The following is a 14018-nucleotide window of genomic DNA, read 5'->3' on the forward strand; positions in this document are numbered from 1 at the left end:
GGACATGCTGGGGGGAGGGAGATGCGAGGTGGAGGGGAATAAAAGGGAGAAAAACATGCAACCACTGTAATAGCATAATCAATAAAATATATTTTTAAAATATATATTAAAAATAAAGAATGGTATTACAGACCAACATCTGGGTGCCAGATGCAGTCATTGCTACTGGAATATCATTGCTCAGGACCATCTCAGCTGATAGAGCAAGGGAATAGTGTGTATTCTAAGCCATGTCTACGCATCTTTCTGTGTGTATTTCTCTAGGGAGCCACCCACAGGTGCATCAAGACTGAGCTCATACTGGTGTCTGCAACTTTAACCTGCTGCCCCGTGAATACTCCAGCCTCCTCCCCTTGCTCATCTGTAGTTCCCACTCTGACAGTGAGAAGCCTAGCTCCCCATTGTCACCATCCAGTGCCTTAACTGTTCAATTCCAGTACCTGAATTGTTCATCTGAACCCCGAAGGAAATGACTTTATCAGCTGGAGCACGGTGCTTGTGTGCAGTGCCTTTGGCCTTCGGCCTGCAGACTCTGAAGTCACACCGTCAGCCTCGTTCCGCTGAGGAGTGGAACTCAGTCAGCACTCAAACCACTGAGCAAACCAGCGAGGGCCAAGCCATTATCTTTGATTGAAAAAAATGGATCAAAACACTGCAGTAAATGACTTTTTAAGAACAATTGGGAAAAATTAGGTATTCATCGTAATGAATCTAAGTTAAAATTTCTGAGTGGGATTACTGTATTGTAGCTATGCAGGAGAATTCCTGTCCTTGAGAGAGAAACACAAAAGCGTGAAGGTGGCACAACTAACTTTCAAATGGGTCAGGAAAAAAGAAGTGTCTATATAGTGAGAAAGATAAAGGAGAAGACCAAACATTAATGGGTAATAAATCAATCTCTTTGGCTTAATGAAGAACAAATGCTAGCCACGGAGCACAGCATGCCTCCCAGCACGGGCGTCGGCCAGAGCACCAGGCATAACGTGACCCAGGTGCCAGGCGCAGCCACTCTCCACGGGGCATCTGCGGAAAGCCTACGAAGTCTGTTTCCTCTGAGCCTCGGTTACCTCACACCAGGGGAGCTGATGTCTAACCATCTCCACGCTGAACAGGAAAATTGTATGCTGCATGCTCACAGCCTTCTTTGTTGGACAAGAAACGAGTAGGGCACAGCTGAGAATCCTGAGACCAAAACTCAAAGTTGTGAATCTGCATCCAACGTGTGACCTACTTGCTGCCCTGTTCTCCCAGTCCTGTGGTTCAGCCCTACTGAGAAAGCAGCCCGGAGTCACCGCTGCCCCTCTCAGCAGCACCGGCAGCTGAACAAACAGAAAATAGCTGTTCTTGGGCACAGCGGAGAACTGAGGTTACGGGGCAAATCACCACCCCAGTATCTGGACAGAGAATCACAGCCAGGATTCTGCTTTCCTAGAGCAGAGAAGTCCCTGGAGCCACACAAACTGACAGGGACTTTTAAATGTTAATGTCAATGATTGCCAGAGGCTGAGTGTGGGCTAACTTGGGAGTGAGAAGCCCCCTGGATGGGCTACACTCTTGTGGGCTCCAACTCCAGGAACCACCAGGTTCTCACTGTGAAGGACAAACACAAAAAGTCACCTCATGGTCCTGGCAGGAGAGGGGCCAACAATAATGTGTACACGGGGGAGCGTTCCCTGTAACAGAGACCTACTCTCCAGCAGAAAAAGGCTTCATCAGAGCCTTAACTCACCTAGGCCGAAGGTGGAAGGGCCATTGCCCAACTCCAGGCTTCTGTAGCCTTGCTCTCTCAATATATTTGCTAACAAACATTTGTGTGGTCACAGCCCAGGGAGACAGCCACTAAGAGACTGATACCTAATCACAAGACTATTAAACATTTTCTCTCCCTTACTCTTCACTCCACATCAACAGTACTCTGGGATAATGACAGTGGGATATAACTCAAAGAGTAGCAAGGCACACACTCTATTTGGGGAGTTCTTGGGGAAACCCGAAGACACCAGGCTTGTGACGCAGGAATGGGAGGAAGACCCTGGAGGAACTGGACGCCCTGTGTCTGCAGGTGCATCAGACGTTAAACACACCTAACCCACTGCCAGGTGAACACGGAACCTCACCTCAGGACTATTTACCTCTGTCTCGCTTACCTGACATACCATGCACAACTTCCCGTAAAAACAAAAGCCACATTAGAAGTCAAGAAAAATCACAGTTTGAAGAAACAAAACAAGCATCGGAGTCAGACTCAAGTATGGCACAGATTTGGGAATTATCTGACTGGGAACTTAAAATGACCAGCAGAATACACATTCTTGTCAAGTTCGCATGGAATATTCACCAAGGTAGACCACATAGAAATCATACAAAGTGTGTTTTCAGACCACAATAAAATTAAACTAGAAAATCAATAATAAAACAATAGCTGCACAATCTCAAAATATGTGGAGATTAAAAACACATTTCTAAATAACACATGGATCAGAAAAGTCTCAAGAGAAAGCTTAAAATATTTCAAAGTAAAGATGAAAATACAACATCAAAATTTGTGGGATGCAGCAAAAGCACTTTAAGAGGAAAGATCTAAAATCAATGTTCTGAAGTTCCATTTTTTCTAACTAGAGAAAGAATAGTAAATCAAGCCTAAAGCAAGAAGAGGAAAAGAAATCATAAAATTAGGGCAGAAATCAATGGAGTTGTACAGAGAGGGGAAAGTGGGTTATTTGATTAACCAAGAAAAGCAAAAACAGAGAAACTGAAATACCACGAACAACTCTGTGCCCACAAATAAGATGAAATAGACCAATCCTCTGACAAACTACTAAAACTCATGGAGAAATAATCTGAAAAGGTCTGTATCTATCAAAGAAATTTCATAAATAATAATGTCACCAAAAATGAAGCACCAGGGCTCTCTGTTTTCACCAGTGACTTTTATCAAGCATTTAAGACTGAAATAATACCAACTTTTTATAATGTCTTCCAGAAAATAGAACCGGAGGGCCCACTGACGTGGTGGTTCCTTCTGTGTGTCAGTTTGGCTAGGCTGTAGTGCCCAGTTGCTGGGTCAAAGAGGAGTCTAGGTATTGCTATGAAGGTATTTTTTAAAGATGTGATTAACATTTAAATCAGTAGAGCCGGAGTAAAGCAGATTACCCTCCATAAGGTGGGCAGACCTCATGCAGATCAATTGAGGGCCTTAAGACTGAGGCTTCCCAAAGAAGAAGTTCATCCTCAAGATTGCAGTGCAGAACCCTGAGTGTCCCGCCTGCCCGCCTTGCCCTGCAAAGTCTGGACTCAAGACAGCAACATCACCTCTTACCTGAATTTCCGGCCTACCAGCTGGCCCTGCAGATTTTGGCCTTGTGCGTCCCACACTTTTGTGAGCCAGTTTCTTCGTCTCAGTCGCTTGCTTGCTCTCGCTCTCTCTCTCTCCTACACCAATGTGTTCTCTCTCTCAATTCCAAACAATGATTGAAGTTTTAAAATCTAAAATACACTATCATTCACAATACCATAAAAATAGAATTTTTATAAGTTTAGTAAAGTAAGTATAGAATATTTATGCAGAAAACTATAAAACTCCACTGAGAGAAATAAAAGATCAAAAAATGAAGAGGCATCCTGTGTTCATGAATAGGAAGATTCAATATTTTTAATGCATCTATTCTTCCCAAGATTTCTTCTAAAGATTCAATGCAGTATTGATCAAAATCCAGGCAAGTTATTTTAAAGATATTGACAAACTCATTCTAAAGTTTATATGGAAAGGCAAAAAGACTCAGGGCAGCCAATACAGTACTAAAAAAAAAAGAAAAAAAAACATCAGAGGCCTCACACTACATGACTTCAAGACTTTGTAAAGCTACAGTAATCACACAACATGGTATTGGTGGGGAAAAAGACACCCGGACGAATGGAACAGAGTAGAGGAGCCTGAAATAGACCCACACAAATAGAGCCAACCCGTCTAAGGGTCAAAGGCAATCCAGTGGAGAAAAGATGGTCGTTTTAACAGATAGCGCTAGAACAATGGGATGTACAAATGAAAAAAGAGTTTCTAGAGGTAACCCTGCACCATTCACAAAAATTAACCCCAAATGGATTGTAGACCTAAATGTAAAATGCAAAACTATAAAACCTCTAGAAGAAAATGCCAGAGAAAAATCTAGGTGACCTTGGGTTTGACATAAGCTTTTAGATGTGACACGAAAAGCACAATCCATGGGAAAAATGGATACAGTAGACTTCATTAAAACCAAGACCGCCCTGGCTCATACAGCTCAGTGGATTGAGTGCCGGCCTGTGAACCAGAGGGTCGATGGTTCAATTCCCGGTCAGGAAACAGCCTGGGTTGCAGGCCAGCTCCTCAACAGGTGGTGCGTGAGAGGCAGCCACACAGTGATGTTTCTCTCCCTCTCTTTCTCCCTCCCTTCCCCTCTCTAAAAATAAATGAAATACTTCTTAAAAAAAGATAATGACTTATATTTAAGTGGCATGTGTCTTTAGTTTTCTTCAATCTTAACATAGTTGCCCAGACCTTTTCTTTTTCTGGGGGAGGGGGACACTTCTATGGCACTAAAGTTTTTTAAGGATTCAGAACATTTTTCTTTTCAGAGTGCTCCTAAGTTGGGATTTTCCTGATTGCTTTTTAAAAAGTTAGATATTTTATTCTTTTTCTATTACAGTTGTCCCAATTTTTCCCCCTTCGCTCTCCCTCACCCAGCACACCCCCCACCCGTGCTCCCACAGCCAGTCCCCACACTGCTGTCCACATCCAGAGGTCCTTGCCTAGACCCTCCCCCTTCTTTCCACACGTATCCCCCTCCCCCCTCCCCTCTGGTCACTGTCAGTCTGTTCCATGTCTCCATGCCTCTGATTCTGTTTTGCTCGTCAGTCTATTTTGTTCATTAGGTTCCTCTTATAGGTGAGGTCATGTGGTGTTTGTCTTTCACTGCCTGGCTTCTTTCACTTAAGTCCACCCTTTTGCAAGAGCGTGGCTGGATCGATTGCTTTGTGGTGATGCCTCTGGGTTCAACGTCTCAGGGAGGAATGCTATATTGGTTCTGTTGTGTTTTTTTACAGAATCACTTCAGGGAACACAAGATTTCAGTTTTCCCCTCCATGGTGACATTAAATCTGGTCACCTGTTTCAGGTGGGGTATATCAGATTTTTCCATTACAAAGGAACTATTTCAAATATGTAATTAATAAGTAATTGGTGGGAAAACATTTTGGGATGTTGTGACTCTTTGGTTCTTCGGCATTTTTTCCCCTCAGTAGTTGAGTATCCACTGATCTGCTGGACTCATTGTTACTCTCTGGCTGTAGGACAGTAACAGTGGCGATTTTTCTATCATTTCTTCTACGTTTATTACTTGGCATTTCTCTATTGAGTAGAGCTTCGTCATTCCCCCGCAGGCGTGACTTTAATACCAGTATCCATGTGTGTGTGTACATGTGTGTGTGTGTGCACATGTGTGTGCGCGCGCACACTGAGCGCTGCAGGGATTTGAAGCTCCGGCACCTGCACTTCCAGACAGCGTTAGCATTGACTCGTGGGCCCTTGTAAGCGGAATCTACCGCAATCTGTTCCTGTTGTTTTTTTGTTTTTATATCAAGTGTACTCTAATTTGGTCAGTGACTATCCTTTACAGCTGGCTCTATGTATCCTTTTGACAGGCTCTTCGAACAAATTCTTATTTTCCATTACACTGCAACGTTCCAGGTTCGCTTTGTTATTTCTTCATAGAAGCCTGAGAATCAGCCATTTCTCTAAGAGCCATTCCTGTTAGTGGAAAATGGCACATAGGAATCGAGATCTGGGCGCTGAGTGTGCCCGTTGCTATTGGGGCGTCACTGCTCCTAGTCTGTGAACATACTTCTAAATTACGAGTTTGTACTAATATCTATCATTCAATCCAGTGCCACAGAATTCTTCCTCTTCTTTCTGCGTCCAGTATTTGCGTTTGTCTTCCCCGTAGTGAAGGTGTGGACATAACTCTGGTTCCCGGCGTTGACAGTTACTCATTTGCTCAGATCTGCAATATACGTGTTGCTAGCTTGAGTTCCTTCATCAATACCACCACCAAAGACCACTCTCAAACTTCAAGATTTCTTTGCTATTATTGTTGTCTTTAGAAAAATATCTCACTGAAGGTATCTAGAGTAATATATTTAAAAGTTCCTTGACAAATTCTGGTTTTATTTTGTGTGATTTTGATATCTATATATTAAGATAATTTGTGTTTAAACGTAATTTTATCTTCCTACTTTATCAATCGATTTTGATTGTTTCAGCATGTAAAACATTAACATAGACTCAAAGGCAAAACTATATAAATCAGGTGCTACTTGTTTGGAATAGAATTCGAAGGGTGTCCCTCAGAAGTTACGGTGTGCGACAGCCCTGGGAACTTGAGTCCCAGAGAAGGAGAGGGCCGGTGGCCGACATTTGTCACTAATGGGAGAGGTGTCGTTCCGGACAGCGGAGGCAGGAGCGTTGGGACGGCACCCGCAATAAAGGGCTGTTTGGGAGCAGCGGGTGGGCTCGGCTCCACCCACCTCCCGTTCTCCAGCACAAACTGTGTGCAGGTTCTGCAGAAGGCACGGAGAGCAGACACTAGGCAAGAATCCACTGCCTGCCACGGACTGTAACGTCGTTATTTTATGTTAACACATTGCAGGTGGGCGACATGAATACCCCCACTACCTACAAAGGGAAGCTGAGATTCAGGGAATTTCAAGTATGTCCGAGCAACCTGCTTTCCAACAGTAGGTCAGCTCCTCAGTGGCTGTGCGATCTTGGGAGTTTGCCTAACCTGAGCCGCGGTCTCCTTGCCCCTGAAGAGGGGGCGCTAACACAGGCACTGAGGGCCCAGAGCAGCCCGAGGGAGGCCCACCGCATCTGCGTCATCTGGGAGCTCTTTAGAAATGCGTGCTCTCGGGCTCCCCCTCAGATCCAGAACCTCAGAGCTGGGGCCCAGAAATCTGTGTTTTAACCAGCCTTCCAGGAGACCCTGAAGCGCAGGGGTGGGGGAGCAGCAGGGAAGCGGTGAAGAGGGTGGGTTCCGGGGCCTGACTCCCCGGGTCTGAGTCCCGGTCAGGGACTCAGGACTCTCCTCTGCCTGTAGCACTGTGACCTCAGCTGAGTCCAGCTCCACCCATTTGTGAAATGGAGATAATAACAGCACTGAGTTCATCCAGGTTGTTACGAGAACTTAATGTACAGAAAAGGCAGCAGTGCCTGACACGTAGTGGGCCGGAGTGAGGATTCCATAGCTCTTTGTTAAACAGAGCAAGAGTAAGGGTTTGGGGGAGAATTTAGATAACACATGTAAGTGGCGTTGGCCCATGGTAAGTGCTCAGCAAATGTTAACAATTGCTATCATTGGTAACAATAACCGTAACAACTTGTTCTGAAGTCCCAGGGCCCGTAAGGGACGGCGTTAGAACCGGGATGGGCCGTGTCCACTCCCGCACCCGTTCCTCCCCCGTTACGTGGCATCCCACACAAACAGAGTCTCCGCTGTTGGGGGAGGTCGCCGTGGCAACACCAGCTCACTGTGGGGTTGAGGTCCACACCAAGCAGGCGGGCATCGTGGCAGGGGTCCGCCGAGGGGCTGCGGACAGGTGCGAGCAGAGCTGCGTGCGTGTGATGGCCTCCGAGGGACGACACCAGTCCTGGGGCAGCAGTGGAGGGAAGCAGTCGGTGACCTGCTGGGGCAGAACTGAAGGGGACACATCATTTCAGCTGGAAACACTGAAAACACCATTATTTTGAAACTGTTGAGCAAATTCAATGGCTGGTATTGCTGTACTAATGTGTTAATAATAATTCTGCAGTTAGAGCAAGCCTGGGCTTTTAGCATTCAAGGCCACTTAAAATTTTAAGGAGTCACTTTATGGAAACTGTTAATTAGCTCTGGATTGTAACTAACATTCTCTTTAAAACTGTTGTGGGTGTTTGATGAGGTTCCAGTGGGTGGAAATTAGAACTAGATTTTACTCTTCGATTGGCCTTCGGGTGCAGGCAGTTCATTTTCTGTGCCTCAGCGTAGCCCTGTGGAGCCTGGCACCGGGCCTGCCAGAGACCAGGCCTGCGTGTCCCCGTGTCCCCGTTGCAGAAGGAGAGGGTAGCAGGGTGGTCTGATTCCTGACTGAAGCCCCGGCCTCTCTCCTCCCAACCCTCAGTCCTCCCCCTGAAGCCCAGATGTGCTGCCTGCCCTTCAGGACACTCTCCTGAGCACCGCCGCGTAGTCCAGCTTCATGTTTTCCCTTCGTCCCCCTTATAAAACCCTCCCCAGAAGTGCAGGCCAGCGCTGTTCACGCTTCTCTTTAGCAGCCTGGTGCAGTGGGACGGATGTGAATAGGGTCCTAGTGGACCTAGTTTTGAAAACTGGCTTTGCCACATGTAAACTGTGCCTCTGGGGCTTATTCATCTCAGACTCAATTGTCCGCTCTGTAAACTGGGGGTAGAATACCTAACAGTGTTACTGTGAGGACTGAAGAAAACCCCATGGTTGGCACAGAGTCAGGGTTCAAGGAGCAGCTGTGATCATCCTCCGGTCACTTCCAGCCATCCAGCATTCGGTTCTGTCCGGCTACTGTCCTTCCTGACTGACTTTATGGTGTCCTCCCTTCAACCCCAAGGGAGAGGCCCTGGCTGCCTTCTTTGAGGTCTCTCTTACCTTGTTCCCTCCTTGGTAACCAAGTTTCCTGTTGACCGGAAGACCACAGCACTTGAGCACCCTTGTTACGGTGGAATGGGGTTATTGCAAGGTACCCCGGCTCCTGGTGGAGGAGTATAAAAAGCAGAAAGAGGCATAACCAAGCCTGAGATCTGGAACTTCAAGAACCACACTGACTCCGGCAGTGCAGAGGCCCAGGTAGGAGGGCTGCTGGGCACATGTCCCGCGGAGGTCTGTTATTTGGGGGTCAGGGAGGCACCCAGGGAGTCGGGGTTCAGAAGGCTGATGTGAGTCACCCGCATCTACGACTGAGCAGAACAGAGAGCCAAGTAAAGGCATAAGGACGAGGAGATCACCAGTGGGGGGTGGTGTGGCTTCAGGCAGCTGTCCTGAGGGGGTCCCAGGGCTTTGGCTGGCAGGACAGAAAGACAGCAGGAGACCAGGGTGGGGGCCATGATGGCCCTTGGACTTCTTCCCCAAGATGGTCACCTCACGCCGTGTGACTCTCTTTCTGCCCCATTCTGACCCGGCACCCCTTCTAATGTACGGCTGAGAGTTCTGATTCGTGAGATTGGGACATGTGGGTCCCCACCCTGTGCCTGACCACCATGGGGAAGCTACGTGGGAATGAGAAAGAATGTGGTCTTTGGAACGTCTGGACCTGAGCGTGAGTTCAGGCTCCGGCATCCAGCAGCCTCGCTACACTGGCCCTGTCGCGTCGTGGCTTTGCCTCGGGGTTGTATCTGTGAGGTAGGGACGATGAGGCCGCCCTTTCATCAGGCAGGTGGGCAGCCTGTCGCCCGTCCACATGGACGCTCTGATGCGGTCGTGGCCCAGAGGATGCCGTGAATTGTTCAGGGGGCGACAAACTGACTCCAAATGACTGAGGCCCTTATTTTCAGCTAAATTAGTCCAACCATCTTCAGCTAATTCAATCAGTTTTCATTCGCCAATGGATAAATGGTCCTCATCATAGGCCTAACCATGCAGCTAATACGGTTTTCAGATAGATTGATTAACAAAGCCATAATTGAGCCTCAATCAGCAAGATAAATGCAGAAGTCTGGGCGATCAACCAGCAGGACAGAACTGACCACTGGCAGTGCTTGGCCCCCCATTATTTAGCGATATTTCAGCAGATAATTACTGGGTGTCTCCTTCGGCACGCCAGCACTAGGACTGCCTCCTTTGTCAAAGGCAGACACCCAGAGGGTGCCAACGCGGCCACGGCAGCCTGGCTTCAGCATAGTTAGGGGGGCAGCTCTGTGCGGTCGGAGTGAGAGCAGGGAGTTTACGGCAAGTGGGGGTTCCAGAAAGACGAGCCCAGGAAGCCACAGGACCAAAAGGTCCAGAGGTCATCCCCACCGACCAGAGGTGCAGAACCAAGCAGAAATGAGAGAAACAGGGATCCAAGAGGATCGGGCCAAGACCAGCATCTGGACATGTGGTAGGCGGGCAGGTGGGTGGGTGGGTGGACAAGGGCTGGGACTGGAAGGTGGGAAGGTGAGCACACAGACTTCTTTTAGAGCTGGCTGGGGACAGGCTGGCCATGCACATGGGTGCATCTGTGTGGTTTGTAGGGACCCAAAACACCACTGACTTGTAAGAATCAACATAAAACGCTGTGTTCCTGAGTCAAATATGTACTGTTGGCTTTGCCTGTCTGGCCTTCCGCTGAGAATAGGTGACTCACAGACAAGCGTGTGTTTGCTTTCCTTGCTTTTGACTGTGGTCTCGGCACTGAGGCCGTGTCATCTATATCCACTGTGCACCGTATTCCCTGAGCAAGGCCGCCTGGCACGCTGGCTCAGCTTGCCAAGGCGGGGTTCCCCAGCACCGGATGTGTGCCTCGTCCAGTTTGCACGAAAGCTCTGGGTCTAGGTTAGTGGAAGTGTCCACTCAATGTTCACTTTATTGTCCAGTTTAACTCAGGCTTATATCCTTTGCCTAATAAAAATATTCACTCTTTCCTCACGCAAATGCTCGTCGGACCTGTGTTTCCTCTGGCAGCTGTGGCTGGAAGCAGAGGGGGCTGTGAGACTGCATCTGCCCCGGATGGTTTTAAACAGAGCCTTGATGCTCTCCACGCGGACAAGCGTCTGAACCTTCTTGCATTTTCTTCCCTCCTGTGTAACCAGTTGCCATTGTCCTGTTTCAGCCCTTCGGTGGATTTACTCCAAGTGTTAACTAACAGAGCCTGTTCCACCTACGTAGGATCTTTCTAGCTTGGGTCCTTTGTCCTATTTCAGCCTGCTATTTAAAGGAAATAGTGTGTTGCATGATGTCAAATTGTTCTGCACTCAGTTCTGGAAAACAAGGTTCCAGAAAAGCTGTCAGTTTAGGGATGTCCCGATAGAAGTTCCGGGGGGAAATAGAAGTAATCTCCAGCAACCCGTGTCAGGATCCAGTTCGCCCTAAGTGCGCTCTACACACCGTTTGCTGCATGAGCTGATTTCAGGTGGTTGGTGGTGTGGATGGATAACCAGGGATTCTGTCCCACCACCGGGAGGCTGTCGAAGTATACCTAGGACACGACGCAGTGCACTGCCTGACCACCACAGGGAAGGGAGTCATATTTTTTGCTTGTGGAGGGTCTTGCCGTCAATTTATAAAAAATGCAACATCTGTGAAGCGAATACAGCAAAGCGCAATAAGACCGACCAGCCATGCCTGTAGGGAAAGGCTTAGAGAGAGAAAGCCCAGAACTCCAATTCTTTGTACTCTCTTCCAGCTTCTCTTTCTTTATGTAAAAGAGGAGAACTTCACTTCCCATTTTAGAAATGCCTCCTGTAAAAGAAAACTTTTCTAATACCACACAGGTTTCCCAAGTAGTCAGTTATGTCTGAGCCGAAGCAAAGATGTATGGGGGGCGGGGGGTGAAAGAGATCGTTAGTTTTGGGGAAAGCGGCATCTTCCTCCTCTCCCTTTGGCTCTGAAGGTCACACAAGCCCAGGAGGAGCCCCCCCCCCAGAGGAGCACCTCCGTGCACCTCTCGCAGGTGCTGGGAGTCAGCCACGGTGGAGTCAGTGCCCCCATTTAGTGTTCTGAACTGAGAATGAACTTGCTCTTCTAAGTCAGCTGTTAGTGGAGAGCTTGAGGATTAGAGAAACTCTCAGTGTCCTCTTCTGGTTCTAACCGGTAGCTGGCCCGCACCCGCGCCCCCGGCCCAAAGGTAGAAGGCCGTTCCCCGCACGACGCGTCTGCTGGTTTCTTTTCTCGTGAATTATTTAAGTCGGCCCCTGGCTGTTCTCTCTGTGGCTGGAAACCTCTCTGGCAGCCCTGTTTCTCAGCTCATTTACTTCTAATCTAAATTCTTAGAATGTATTTTTAGAACAAGTATGCTTAGAAGTAGGTTTTTGACATTTTCAAACATTAGAATTTGGAGCATTTTTTCTCCTGTATCAAGTGCACGAGGCAGAATGTACACTTCATTTCAAAAAGACTCATTAAAAACTTCCATCCTGATACATAATTATTAAGAGTCAAAGTGGTTGTGATTAGTCAGGCCTCACTATTAAAATCCTCTGTTTGATGAACTTTCGAAATAAAATGCCATTATCATCTAAATCCTCAATCATCTGTGATAATGAAGCTCTCAATTAATTCTTTTGTCCTTCACAGAAAAGATTAATAATGCTCATGTTTTTAAGGATCAACATCTGGAAGAAGCATCCTGTGTAAGCCGTATGTAACTAATCTCTTCCAGAGGGAGCAAAACCATTTAGGCATATGTTTTATGGACAGCTAATATTTTTCTCCTATACTTTTTCATGCTAATTATCTTTCATGAATTGATTATGTTTGTAGCAAGTTATTATCTTTAGGACTATTGCTAGTTTCTGGAAAATTTTTGAGGAATAAACTGTGGCGAGTCTACATGACGTTGCACAGAGTTAATGTTTCCAGACCAAGGCACATTGAAGCTTCTTCCGCTCCAGCTTCGGCTCTGGAGACCGTGAGTACCAAGGCTGAGCCCCACGGGTGTTAAGAACACATTGGAACCTGTTGGATAAGTCCTTCCATTTCCGTGGCGTGTCATGCTGGGCATTGCCACGACTTTTCCATAGGGGGCAGTTGTGACAACAGTGACGGCCTGTACTTGTCACAAGGTAATGACCCATCATGGAAGCCAGGCCAGATCGACACTCCCTCTCCCTCGGGACCTGTGGCTGGAAGGGCAGGAGTCTAAGGTGTCATTCGATCATCTCCCTACAGAGACCATCCCGTGGGTCACAGGCCTCATGACTGAGATTTTCTGTTATAATTTAAATTTGTTTTTTATCTTGTTTTATCCTTGGTGGCAAAAGTAACTATGAACTAGGGGCTGAAGCTGTGTTAATCCGCGATAGACTGCTGAGCGTGTGTGACTGTTGGTAAGAAGTGAGATTCACAGAGCTAACAGAGTATATTGATTACCTATTGTCGGCAGACCCCTGCAGGAGGCTTCCTAGGGGGCCACTCAGTGGCCTTTCTGTTCTCACTGGGGAAACAACTCATGAGGTAATCAAGTACAGATGGGGTGTAAGCCTGATGTCTGTGCCCTAAGTGAGCCTCGCATGCTAACATTTCTGAGGTCTTCCTTTATCCCCGATACACCAGCGGCGCGGCCACGTTCGACAGAGAGGTGAGCCGCTTGTTCTGCTAAGCCCTGCAAAGCACAGTTGTCGATAATGCACCCACTTCCCCTGAGCAGTGCTCTGAGGGACACCCCAAAGGTGATGGCAAACTGGTAATGACAATACGGGGTTCTGGGGTGGCTGTCATGCAGGCAGCACTCTGAAATGTACGGGCACAGACAGGTGTGCCTGGCTCAGCCAGGGGCGTTGGATGGCTGCCTGGCAGAGGTGCCCTCGGGTTCTGAATGGCAGCCAGGAGTTGAGGGAATTCTGAGGGAGCTGGGCCAGGGCTGGGGAGGCCAGAGTCTGTTCCAGGTTCTGGACGGTGGGGACACGTGAGTTCTAAAGGCCAAGAAGAGGAAGGCAAACTTTGAGAACAGTAGTGGCAGTTAGTCCCGGAGGGCTGGAAGGGGAAGTGCGGGAGGGAGCTGAGCCTGTAGAGGCAGAGACATGGCTGTCGGAGTGAAGGTGATGGGCAGGGCAGGGAGCACAGGAGCAGACGTGCATTTTAGGAAATGGGCTCTGTTAGCAAAGCGGACTGCGATGGACGGAGGGCGGGGGCGGCCCAGACAGATGCTGGAAATACCACCTAAAACGAAGAATGGGGCCCACTTTTTCATGTTTCCTGCCAATAAAAGCCACTTGGGGAACCATGTCAACGATTCCAGAGTACTCTCGGTTGTTCCTGAGCAACACTGTGATCTGCTTCACACGA

The sequence above is a fragment of the Sturnira hondurensis genome, unplaced genomic scaffold (assembly GCF_014824575.4).
Source record: "Sturnira hondurensis isolate 20B ecotype Veracruz unplaced genomic scaffold, ASM1482457v3 Scaffold0001120, whole genome shotgun sequence".
NCBI classification, from domain to species: Eukaryota; Metazoa; Chordata; class Mammalia; order Chiroptera; family Phyllostomidae; genus Sturnira; species Sturnira hondurensis.